Genomic DNA, 13,186 nt, shown 5'->3' on the forward strand with positions numbered 1-13,186 from the left:
ATGGTCCTCACTGAGTTCAATTCAATTGACTAGCTGTGTCTACCCAAAGCAACAGAAAGAGTCTAAGAGATATCCATGTGAGATCTGGAGAATACTCTGTCAGGGACTTACACTCCAGCCATATCAGGAAATACTCATTATTGGCAGTCTATAAGACAAACTCACCAGACAGTAGGTTTGATCAATTAGATAGAAGTTATGAGGAATGGACCTTGAAACTCTCGTTCCACTAAGCAAGCAGAATTACAATTCTTTTTTTTTTCTCTTTAAAGTTGCATTTTATTTTTTTTTTAATAATTTATTGTCAAATTGGTTTCCATACAACACCCAGTGCTCATCCCAACGGTGCCCTCCTCAATGCCCAACACCCAATTTACCGCCCCCCCCCCGCAATCAACCCTCAGTTTATTGTCAGTATTTAAGAGTCTCTTATGGTTTGCCTCCTTCCCTCTCTAACTTTTTTTCCCCCTTCTCCTTCCCCCTGATCTTCTGTTAAGTTTCTCAGGATCCACATATGAGTGAAAACATATGGTATCTGTCTTTCTCTGCCTGACTTATTTCACTTAGCATAATACTCTCCAGTTCCATCCACATTGCTACAAATGGCCAGATTTCATTCTTTCCCATTGCCAAGTAGTATTCCATTGTATACATAAATCACATCTTTATCCATTTGTCAGTTGATGGACATTTAGGCTCTTTCCATAATTTGGCTATTGTTGAAAGTGCTGCTATAAACATTGGGGTACAAGTGCCCCTATGCATCAGCAGTCCTATATACCTTGGGTAAATTCCTAGCAGTGCTATTGCTGGGTCATAGGATAGATCTATTTTTAATTTTTTGAGGAACCTCCACGCTGTTTTCCAGAGTGGCTGCACCAGTTTGCATTCCCACCAACAGTGCAAGAGGGTTCCCGTTCTCCACATCCTCGCCAGCATCTATAGTCTCCTGATTTGTTCATTTTAGCCACGCTGACCAGCGTGAGGTGGTATCTCAGTGTGGTTCTGATTTGTATTTCCCTGATGAGGAGTGACGTTGAGCATCTTTTCATGTGCCTGTTGGCCATCTGGATGTCTTCTTTAGAAAAGTGTCTATTCATGTCTTCTGCCCATTTCTTCACTGGATTATTTGTTTTTTGGGTGTGGAGTTTGGTAAGTTCTCTATACAGACTTTACAATTCTTAAACAGTTTTTTTAAACCAATAAAATCTTCCTGGGAGGACATAAAATCAATTGTCATTTCTAAACCTACAACTTCTTAACAAGCCACCAATTAGAACTACACAAGTAAGTTTGCAGTCTCATATTGGCACTAAGCCTTTTAAACCAAGGGTAACCATTATAATCACTAGCTTGTGTTTGTAAAAGTAGAAAACTAATAGTAATAGTAATTTTGCTTTGGGCATTTCTTTGAAGGATCCAAGATTGGCTTACCATATGCCATTCTAACTAACAGATTACTTTTGTTGACTAGCATTTTTGCTTATTTTCTAAGTTTGTGGGTCTGTTTGTGGATCCACAGGAAAGGAGATTTAAAAATAAGCCACGACCGGGTTGGGTAGGAAGATGCTACATGAGCCCATGCCGGAGCTTAGTTTCGTTATTCTGCAAGGGCACGTGACACTTATCATTTTCCAAGTTAGGAGACCTGGCCTTGGTCATGAGGTCTCAATATATCATCAGGTCGTTGTTCGGCGCTGGTTTCAGCTTTTCTTAATGGTGCACTTTACCAGGCAGCTTTTTCATACATCATTAAACAGCAACTCTAACGCTTGTGCCCCCTTCCTGATTTACCGTAGATAGTAATGTTTAAGATCACATTAAACACCACACATGCTCTTTGCCACTTGAGCAACCTCGTGGTAATGAATAGTCAATAGTATCTCTAAATTAAGGCTCCACAGAGCTCGAAAGATTAGTCTGGTCTTTCAGAGAAGGTACAACTATAATTCTAGACAATGAATTTCCTAACTATCTGAGTTTGGGGGTCTTCTTTTCTCTCTCCTAGTGACTCTAGAGTCTAAACTGTAAAAATTGTACAAAAAGTCAACAAGAAAGTGACTGCGTTGTCAACTATGGATCTAGGGTCATTTAGATCAGTGTTTACTGAGAATGTCACCTCTGAGGGAAGTAGGGAAGTAGCAACATGGGCACTGCCTTCAAGGAGTCTGAAAACAATCAGAGAGAAAAGAAAGACATACAAGAAAGCATGTAATACCACCTACCTGTAGGCAAATGTTTGTAGCTGCGTACCAAAGAAAGCACCCTAGGTTCATACCTCTATCTTAGTGCTTTGTATGCTGAAGTCATCTAAGATACAACTGTCTTCCCCATTAGACTGGAAATCACCAGTGGGCAGGAGCTGTTTTATGCATTTTTGTGTCTGTCACACCTGGATTGCTATCTAACACACTGTAGAAACTAAAAAGTATATGTTGAACTAATCCGATCCTGGTGGCAGGTGGAATGAAAGGGAGAAATGCTTAGACAGTCTGGTGCAGGAAGGCTTGAGCAGCATGAAGATCCACCTGGAAAATACTTGCTATGTACAAAGAAATTGGCATTTTCTTTTCAATGTTACTTATCTACAAAATGCATCGAAAGCAGAGAGCACATCCTAAGACAAGCATTCTAAGTATATATATGTATATATTGCTGAATAATGAAGCTGCAAAGTTACATGCCTTGAATTCTGGTGTTTCCATTGAAAAGATACTCCTGTAATCCTGAGCTCTCTGCTCACAAGCATTTTTCTACTTTTACACAAGGCCTTCCCTTCCTCCATTCTCTAGGCTTCCGGAAACCTGTACAGGGTCAGTATCTGCAGCCACATTGGAAATGGGACTTGTCTTGATCATGCATGTAAAAACACAGTTCTGCCAGAATTATTCAATTAGGTGAGGTTGTGGTTTAAAATATCCACATAATATTTTTCAAATTTTGTCTTTCTCTTATGCCACTGGTTGGGCTCAAGTGTGAGTGACTGAAGATGGAAATATTAGAAGCCTTGGAAAGTTTCAGGTAATCTAGGGAAAGAGATTTTTCCAGAAGATCCAGGAGTCCAGCAAATAAGCCTTCAGTCCTGCCCAACAGCATGGATTCTGTTCCAGAGTAGAAACGTCTCCTTTACTCCAGTAAACTCTCCTTAAAAGCACTCTGAATGCAAAAGTTGGGGATCTCCTCCGATTTTTGATCATATAATACTGAATGCTCCTGTGATGTCCTATCTTTGGCTCACTTTGAGCAGCAGCTCTAAAATATAAATGCAAAGAGCAGAAATTTCTCTTTCCCATAGTATTTAATTGCTAAAGACCTATGGCTTTCTCTCCTGAGGCTAGCAAACCTATAACCAACTCAACAACTGTGGACATTTATAAACTTCACATTTCTGCTTTCTTAATTAAAATGGCTGCCACTTACTCATGAATACAGCCAATATTTATTGAGCACCTACTATATGCCAGGTACTGACCTGGGACCCTGTTAGATGAAGAAATAAATCACAGTTTGGAAAACAGACAGCCATGGTTTGTCTTTCTCCCTCAGGCTCTGAACAGAGGATACCCAAGACTAAGTAAAGAACTTGGTGCCCTACCACAAACCCCATAATTGGAGACTTTTTTTTTTAATTGGAGACTTTTGAAGCCACTTAACTTTGGTGGTAGAACACTCTCTCCCACTCTCAACTGTGCTTAGAAAGACATAAAAATATACACCTAGTTTTCAAAGAAAGGAGCAGAATGCATTATCTTTTTTACATGTAACACCTATATTCAAGCACAATTTCATTAATTTTCCCAGGTGATTAATTTTATAGAAAGCTGGTTAGTGGCATATTTTCTTTCCTGACACTCCTGGGAATATCTGAAATACAGTTCTCTTACCATAAATTTATAATAAGTTTGATTAAATGAAAATACTATATGACAAATGCAACCAGCTGAGTTCTGTGGAGAAGGAGGTAAGAAATAAATGGTGTCCATGTTTTTCACTGTTTCTATCAGTGCTTTTGTGGCTCCATAAATATTTACATATGCTGTATATAACATTGCAATAATTATTAATATTAATAATATAAATTCCATATTAGATATAATACTATGTATAGTGTATAGCCAATTCCTAAAAATTCCTGGCCTAACTCAGTGTATAAAAACACTTACCTAAGATACTTGAAAAGCCTGGGGCATGCTGCTTTGTGTCTCAATTTATGTTTTGCAGTTCCCTCCCATGAGAAATCTGCTAAAGGTGGCTTCTTGGATCCTTTCTATGATTGGCTACTCCACCATCACCAGCTGGTATCCTGGGTGCTTATGTCTTCCTCTGGTCCTATGGAACATTCTCTTATCATGGAGGACAATGTGGGTCCTCTCATCCAGATAGTCCAGCCCATGAGTCCCCCTAAAAAAACCATTTCCAAGTCTATTGGAAGGCTAGAGAGAAACTCACTTTATGTTTTCAAAAGCTTATAATTTTTTCCTCTTTTTGGTTTCTCCTTTATTTTTTCTCTCTCGGGAGAGTTACCTTCTGTGTGTCTTGAGTCCTCCAATGTCCTTATTTTTATTTATTTATTTGTTTGTTTATTTATTTATTTAATGTTTATTTTTGAGAGAGAGACAGAGCGTGAGTGGGGGAGCAGCACAGAGAGAGAGAGAGAGAGACAGAATCAGAAGCAGGCTCCAGGCTCTGAGCTATCAGCACAGAGCCCAATGTGGGGCTTGAACCCACTGACCATGAGATCATGGCCTGAGCTGAAGTCGGACACCCAACTGACTGAGCCACCCAGGTGCCCTTGTGGCTCATTTTTAATCTTCCCATGTTCCTTGCAGTATATTTCTGCGTGATGCTCTTTTTTTTTTTTTTAATAAATTAGGGGAGGTGGATGGGGGGGGGATGGGCATGTTATGCTCTTTTAATATCCCTACAGGATCATTAACAATATTTTTATCACATTCAATTCAATTTAACAAATCTGTATGGAGTGTATGCAGCATGCCCTATAGCAGGAAGAGTGAGGAAGGAACAAGAGTGAGCAAGGCTACTGTGGAACCTGCTTCCACAGGGAGCCACCTGCTTAAGCAGAAGACAATCATCCGCATCACTAGCTAAAGCCTAATATGCCAGGATAGCATAAGTGCCATGAAAGGCTTGTGGCACCAAAAACAAGGGATTATGTCAATCTGAAAGGATTATAGACTGTTACAAATTAAAGATTTGCTATATGTATGTAAATGACATTATGTTGTATGCCTAAAATGACTACAATGTTATCAATTACATCTCAATTAAAAAAAAAGCCATTTCAGTGGAACAGAATTTTTATAGCTTTCCCAGACAAAGGGGAAATGGTGAGCAGAGACAGATATTTGGGCAAGAGAACCCAGGATGTAGTTTGGAAATGACAAGTCATGCCTTATGAATGAGGAATGTGAATGCCTGGAGTGTTAGTCAAAAATCAACCTGGGAAGTTAAGTTGAAGTCAACAGAGCACCTGCAAGACTAAACAAGGGACTTAAGAAATAGAGCTCTACAAGAGTCTTGAACTATGCTGTAGAAAGAAAGTCCCACTAGCATGTCATACATTCTGGAAGGCAACTTCACCTAATTAGTCTGCTACAGTGTCTATCTAGCTGACTCAAAGAGACTAGATATTTATCCTCTCCTTTTAGTCATTTAACCAGTGGCTGTCAATTTATGAAGAGATTCCTCAAAACACGAAGGACTCAATGAAACAGTAAGATTGGCCAGGTTGCTATACGGATTTCTGTATTCCTACTCCTAATGCATTCCTCTTTCCATGTCCACAGAGCTGAAAAAGACTGAGACTCTACTATCAGTTTGGAAGAGGTGGCTTCAAAATATTAAAATTTGAGGGTTTAAAAAAATTTTTAATGTTTATTTATTTTTAGGAGAGAGCGAAAGAGGGAGGGAGATGGAGGGGGGAGGGGCAGAGAGACAGGGAGACACGGAATCTGAAGCAGGCTCCAGGCTCTGAGCCCTTAGCACAGAGCCCCATGCGGGGCTTGAACACAGAGCAGCGCGGGATCATGACCTGGGCCAAAGTCAGACATTCAACCAACTGAGCCACCCACGTGCCCCTAAAATTTGAGGGTTTTAAGAACAGTCTTTATTCTTCCTTCATGTCATAAAATATTAGGGATTGTTTTTAAAAATCCATATTTCTGCCCAGATTTTTATCTCTCCATCTTCCTCTTGGCTTTTTCCATTTCCCCCCACCCACAATAATTACCTACTGAACAAAGCAAAACATGGACAGTCTAGAACCTGAAGTGAATAGTGAAGAAGAAAGGCAGCACCTGAAGACAGAAAAAAAAAAGTCAAATGAATGCTGTAAGCTTCAAGAAGATGCAAACACCTGGTGGATGGCCAGAAGTGGCCCCTGCAACTAGACGAAGATTCTACTCCAGAAGGATCCCATTGAAGCAAGCCTTTTGGGTTTAAAACTCGGTGTGACGCTTTTGAAACTCTGGACCTTCAAACTTCACTTGGCCCTGGCACTAATGAGCAGTGGCTGCTGCACATTATGTTATCTTATCCCCCTGCTTATCCTAGACACAGAGACAGAACCCCTTTCAAACAAGAATTTTTATTGTTTTCATCACACTAGCTTCAGTCGAGCTATTAAAAAAGCGTTTCTTTTATGAAATTTCTCTTAGAAAACAATGAATTAGAAGATAACGGGAAATGGCTGCAGGCAAGTGAAAAAATACTGGTAAAGTTATAACAAAACTTTCCAGAAGTTTCTTTGGATTTTTGTGTCCTGTCACATTTCAACCACCAGCAGTCTTCCCCTTCTTCCACCTCCAAGCAGCAAAACTATGGGATGGTTCATTTCTCATCTAACATTTATCATCCTGGACGAGACTGGGTCTGTTCCTCTCTTGCCTAGATAACTGTCGTAACAGGGATGGCTTGACCCAGTCTTCTATAAACAACTCCCTCCCCCTAGCCAAAAAATAAAGACCCTTAACCTTTCAGAAGAAACCAGCTTGTTACTTTCTGCCATTTGGAAAACATAAAGCAGTATCTCTGTCCCAACTGCCATCAAAACCATAAGCAAATCTGCAGTGCTCTTTGGGGATGAACCAGAGTTTGGCAGAAGGCAGCAGAGATGGAGAGAGATTCTAAATCATTGCCTGAACTGTGTTCTTAGCTTCTCCCCTCCCTCTTTTTCTCTGGAAAAGGAGCTAGCAGGTGGCAGGCTATGCAGCAAACCACCAGCAGGCTGATTACAGCTGTGCATGTTTGGCAAACAAATGTTAATTTTGGAATTGGTTGTGGGCCAGCTCCACTGGGTGGGGGCAGGGAGAAGAACCTGCTGTTGCTGCACTGGGGAAATAGAATGTGTCCACAGATGCCAATAACCCAGAGCACTTCATGGAGAAACACAAGCACAAAGTCAGCTCCAGTGCCATTCCTGGCAACCGGACACCATCCTAGACCCTGACAGAGGAAGGGGTCCTGAAGAGAGAAGATTGCCTTCTCTTAAGAAGCAGTAGGGAAAGAGGGAAGTGACTAACACTCAAAGTTTTCCGTGTTCATTGCCTCTTTTACAGAGAATTGGAATTGTGCCATTGGATGGAATCTGCAGGCATTGCATCACACCTTCGGGGAATTTCAAATTCTCTAGGGGCTCATTTTCCTGGCCCAGCTCCCAGAAGACCATCTGATCCTGTGGAAGGAACTCTAAGTTAATGTCAGGGACTGCAGGGTGACTTTCATTCCTCCGACTCTGGGCAGCCTTGGGCAAAACATTTAATGGATTGATGTCTCCATTTCTCCATCTACATAACTGTTTGAGCTGCCCCTCTCCCTTTAGATGTGGGAGGGTAGGATCTAATAGTGGATATAAAAGTAGTATGAAATAAAATTCCACTTGCTTTTACCTGAAAGGGCCCAACTGAGGTGGAATCAACTGAGAAAAGTCTAAAAGCAGTATAATTTCATGCTCGTGATTCAAGCACCTCCTAATACCGTACCAGAGAGGTCCCTCGCCCCTTCCCACCACATGAAAACACAACAAGAAAAAGCCATCTGTGAACCTGAAAGTGGGTGCTCACTAGGCACCGAATCTGTTGGCACCATGACCTTAGACTTTCAAGCTTCTGGAATTGTGAGAATAAGTTTCTACGGTTTATAAGCTATTCAGTTTGTGTTGTTTTGTTACAGTAGCCCAAATGGACTAAGACCTGGGTTGGGAGGGAAGAGACTTTTTCCTTCATTCCTTGGAGAAATATAAATATGTAAGTTGCCGTGCAGGTCCATAAAAAACGGCAACCTTCTGCACGTGTCACGTAGTGGGGGCCGAGAGGGAGGAGCTGCCTCAGATTTTACCCACTCTCCTCCCCCTTTTGCGTCTATTTTACAATACGATGATAATTGACGCCCATAATGAGAACAGAATTTCAACAGAGATCTAAAGTAATTTCTGTGCTGTCAAATAATGAGTCACTTTCAGGAGTTTCTGTATTTGGCATAAATCCAAACCTCAATTGGTATGTATTTTGTCACTCTTAGAAGCCACCAACACATCTAGACTAACCAGAAAAGTCCTCAATTATTGTAGAGAAATGGAAATAGATGTTTTCACACACCTGGAGGAAAATTACGAGTAGCTATCTTGGGATACTTCTACATTATACTGCACATCTGGATGAGAACTGAAACAATTAACCGAGTATCCAGTTATAGATAGTATCCAAGATATCTGATGATGAAAGTTAAGATTTTTGAGAACGTCTAAATATGCACAGATTTTTTTTTTTACTTTTTTATCCAGATATTCAGTTTAAACGATTGGTCTATGAATTTCTACTGGTCTCACTGTCATGCCAAGTGTCCTTCAGAATTCTTATTTTAGCAATCTGTCCTCTCCTTCCATTTCAATTTTCTTGGCATGCTGACCACAATAAGAGAAGAGTCTAACCTCCCTATCTAATTGCGGGTTTTGTAGACTGGCTAAAATATGGTCGGAACAGTGAGTACAGATGAGAAGCAGCTGTCAGTGTTATGGTCCCAGCCTCTTGGTAGACATTCCATGAAATATTTTATCTGGGAGTGAATTTCTTAGGGCCTCCCGTCTGTAGTTTTTGTCATGCAAGATTAAAAGAGCACAGTGGTATCAAGAGTCATCAGGCAGTGATGAGCATGCGTGCATTTGAAATTTGGGGTCACCACACTACCTTGAAGGGTATGTTTAAACGTGAATTGTCTGTCAAATCCCAGGTCTCCACATATGTGTTTTGTGGGGCTATCTAGGGACACATTGTTGGGTTTAACTTAATGTTTAGCCAGATTAATGCAAAAGTTAAAAAGTGATTTCTTTTGGGGGCTCCTGGGTGGCTCAGTTGGTTAAACGTCAGACTTCGGCTCAGGTCATGATCTCGCGGTTTGTGAGTTCGAGCCCCACGTTGGGCTCTGTGCTGACAGCTCGGAGCCTGGAGCCTGCTTTGGATTCTGTGTCTCCTTCTCTCTCTGCCCCTCCCCCACTTATGCTCTGTCTTTCTCTATCAAAAATAAATAAATGTAAAAACAACTTTTTTAAAAGTGATTTCTTTTTTTTTAATTCTTACCTCTTGGTGAGCCTTTAATGACCACCTAGTCTCAATTAGCCAGCACCCCCTTTGTTGGTCAACGTCAAACACTCACAATCTGAAACTATCTTGGTCATTGCTTTTTGCCTGCTTTCCACCACAAAAATGTAAGCTTCCCTAAAGGACTTGGCTTTGCTCGTTACTGTATCCCCAGTACCCGACTGAGTGCTCAAATATAAAATCCTAGTAGATAATGCTACTGTGTGTACACATAAGAGAAACACAAATGAAAATTTACACAAAAGTGTTTGAATATGCATTAGATATCTCTGAGAACATCATGCACACCTGATAACATTAGTTGCTTCGGATGCCAAGGAGGAAGATACCTCACAATACACCCTTTGGTGCCTCTTGAATTTTGAGTCATGTGATTACATTAACTATTCAAAACCAAAGGAATAGAGTTTTTAAAAATGGAGTGCTCTGTATTTGCAAATGGAGGTTAGATGCCTCTGAAGGGTACAATTATGTTTTCCATTCCTGTCAGTCCTATGAGCCTTTATGCTTGTTCGTTGGTTGTCTGGCGGGGGGGGGGGGGGGGGGAGGGTCCAAATAATTTTACACTCTCACATATTTTGCCTCATCATCTTCAAATATTAGTCAAACATAACAACATTACAAGACTCTGACCCCCAACTCAGATTATTCTATACCATGAGAGGGAAAAAAAATATCAAATCAGCCAATTACACAGGAAGGATGGAATTGCATAATTAAGAACATTCACGATGGCTTTACTGAACAGCATTAAAACGGTCCATTTTCCAATCATTCATTGCTTTTATTGGACACCATCCTGACTTAATAGAATGGTTCTTCTTAACGCTGTTAATTTCTGGAAGGGCTCCAAGGCAAATGAAATCTTGATACTCGTGTTCTGGGAATACAAGCTGTGAAATGGTGGAGGTGGGGGATGTGGGGGAAATCTTGTCGAAGATGAATTTCACCCTGAAATGTGACAGGATGCTTCATACCTCATACCTCATCACCACCTAGACAGTTTATCTCATTGCTTCCTCCCAGCCTCTAGAATGATCTTCTGTCACAATGAACAAGACTCAGGCAGCTAACTTCAAGAGGGTAAAGAGAAACTAAAACCATAATACAGATAAACATTTCATGCTTTTTACTGTCTGCTTCCTCCACACAAGGGAGTTGTGCATGAGCGATTTTAGTTCGTATAATTACATCAAATAATTATAATTACATCAAGGATAAGAATATTAATAACAACATCATTACTTTGGATCGATCCAATATCCTACTTCAAGAGAGGCCACGGTTTTTTCATAGTTATGGTTGGGACTTACCTCACCAGGAGTGCAGGGGCTAGGTTGCTGCTCTGGATGTCACGACTTCTTAAGTGTCTAAACAGAAATCCAGATGTGGTCTCAGAGCCTCAGTCTTTTGTCGAAGCCACCACACTTCTCTGCCCTCTGCTGCATCTTGGGACATTTATGGATGATCCTGGCTAAAAGAAGATGGAATAAAAATATCCAACAAGTTCATGAAAAACTCATCATTGAACTGTGAATCAGGAAACTTTAGACTAATTAACTAAACAGATGCATGATAATTAGTATGGTCGAATCAGACTAATTTTTACCAAAATACATTCAATTTAACCATAATATATATCTGGGTTTATACCTATAAACTACACTTACTCCAGATGTTTCTTAACATGTAACAAAGTTTTGATTCATACATTGCTAATTCAAAAATTGTGTTTTTTCAGGTAAGGGAGAAGTTTCCTATTTTTCTAAGGGAAAAAGTTTGCTTTCCCAATTAGAAGAGTAAAAATCATTCCATAAGCAGCATTAACCTAACTGAATAAACTCCTTTCAAACATTTTCAAAGCATCTTTTTCTTGTAAACAATAAATATACTTGTTTAGAAGATACCGATAAAGCAGAAAATACCTCACTCATTCTGTTCACTTGTTCACTAGAAAGAATTAGCACTGCATTAATTTTTAGGGACCCTGTAACTAAAACTTTCCTAAATTGTTACAAATTAATAAAATGCTACCAAGTTGTACATACGTATGTGTACTCTACCTGTACACAACTATACAGTTTTCAGATGAGTAAATTTTTAACCCTTATCTCAAAATACCCATACCCTGACCACACCAAAATCCAAATAATGAGAAGACAAAATTTCATGGTTTCTCTGGACACATATCAAAAGACTACATTAAGCTGAAGAAGAAATGATAGTCATTAGATGTTTGGTTTTACTTAACCCAAGCATCTGGTATCCAAAAATTCTGGATAATGGACACTGCCTTCAGGGGTGTCACTTAATATTTAAGAACCAATTAAATCTAGGTAACAAACAATAAGATGCCAAAGACTTGTAGTTGGTATGTCTACATTGGTGCCTACTTGTGAAATATCACTACTGTAAGTCTGAAAGTATGACTGTGCAAAGATAGGTTTCCTGACCTTGGTAGGGGACCACAGCATTGGTAGAGCTCTCTGGGACACCCAACAGGGCAATGCATTTCACTAATTCTTTTTAGGTACTCAAGGTTAACAAATCACAGGAAAATTGACAAGACTTTCATTTTCGTTGGGCACATTGGGCCATTTTCAATGGGCACATAAATACTTATTTATTAAAATGTGCACAGTAGCCATCCATTTACATGTACAGGTCAGTTAAACTGTAGGTGCATGTTCTAAGAATAAGATTGACTTCAAAGTGCTTTGTGGCTGGGTCCACACACCCATACCACTTTGAAAAACCCTCCTTTTGACTTTAGTAAGTCAGTCCATCAATTAATGACCAGTTATTTTCAGATATTTTTCAAATTAATGTCCTAACTCTGGCTGTAATTTAAAGACATTTGGAATATAAAAAAATTACCTCATAGGACTCCTAAAATCATTTTTTTCTAATTGGTTAAATTCAGACAATTATCATAGAATCTCAGATTTGGAAGAGACCCCAGATTTATTGAACTTAATCTCCCATCCTTTACAGAAATCCTCTCCCCCAGATTCTTGAGTAAGTCTCTGTTTGATAATTTCCAGCTGTGAGAAGCTTAGCATCTATCATGAATACTTTTCTAATTAGCAAATTATTTTATTCATTCCAGCTGTATATTGCTTTTAATTTGGGAGATTTTGTTTGTTGGTTGGGTATATAGTTACATTTTACTCACATTATTTGCAGCTTGTAAAATGATGTCTATAGGTGGAAAATTACATTAAGTAATGATTACTTTCTAGTATGCTCCCAGTGGGAGGAGTAAGAATAAAAATTTCTTCAGAATACATTCTTTCATTTTCTCTGGGGGAAGTACAAGTCTGAAGTACACGGCAAAGTGGTGAAAAGAAAGAAAAGAAGTTCAAAAGATTAACAAATCAATTGTCAATGGGTATTTATTAAACAATTATTAATATTCTCAGAATGTATTAACTACTCAGTAGAAAATGACTTAGTCTTTAGCATTTAGTGATGGGTCTAGAATGGCTCAATAGGATCGTTTGGGGATGTGGAGCTCTGAACTGAGTCTTAAAAGAAAGCTAAGGTTTGGAGAGGCACAAAGGAAGGAAAAT

At 39.6% G+C, this 13,186-nt stretch overlaps 1 protein-coding gene across 1 annotated transcript in view; it reads right to left on the reverse strand.

Annotated features, from left to right (window-relative positions):
- Nucleotides 1–11,083, reverse strand: part of LOC123580880 (E3 ubiquitin-protein ligase RNF113A-like) — a 52,870-nt gene extending 41,787 nt beyond the window's left edge. Inside the window, exon 1 of the mRNA XM_045446282.1 lies at nucleotides 10,928–11,083. The gene's annotated coding sequence lies outside the window, so the exon portion shown is untranslated. The remainder of the gene's footprint in view (nucleotides 1–10,927) is intronic.
- Between the last annotated feature and the right edge of the window lie 2,103 nt (nucleotides 11,084–13,186).

Source organism: Leopardus geoffroyi, chromosome A3 (assembly GCF_018350155.1).
Source record: "Leopardus geoffroyi isolate Oge1 chromosome A3, O.geoffroyi_Oge1_pat1.0, whole genome shotgun sequence".
NCBI classification, from domain to species: Eukaryota; Metazoa; Chordata; class Mammalia; order Carnivora; family Felidae; genus Leopardus; species Leopardus geoffroyi.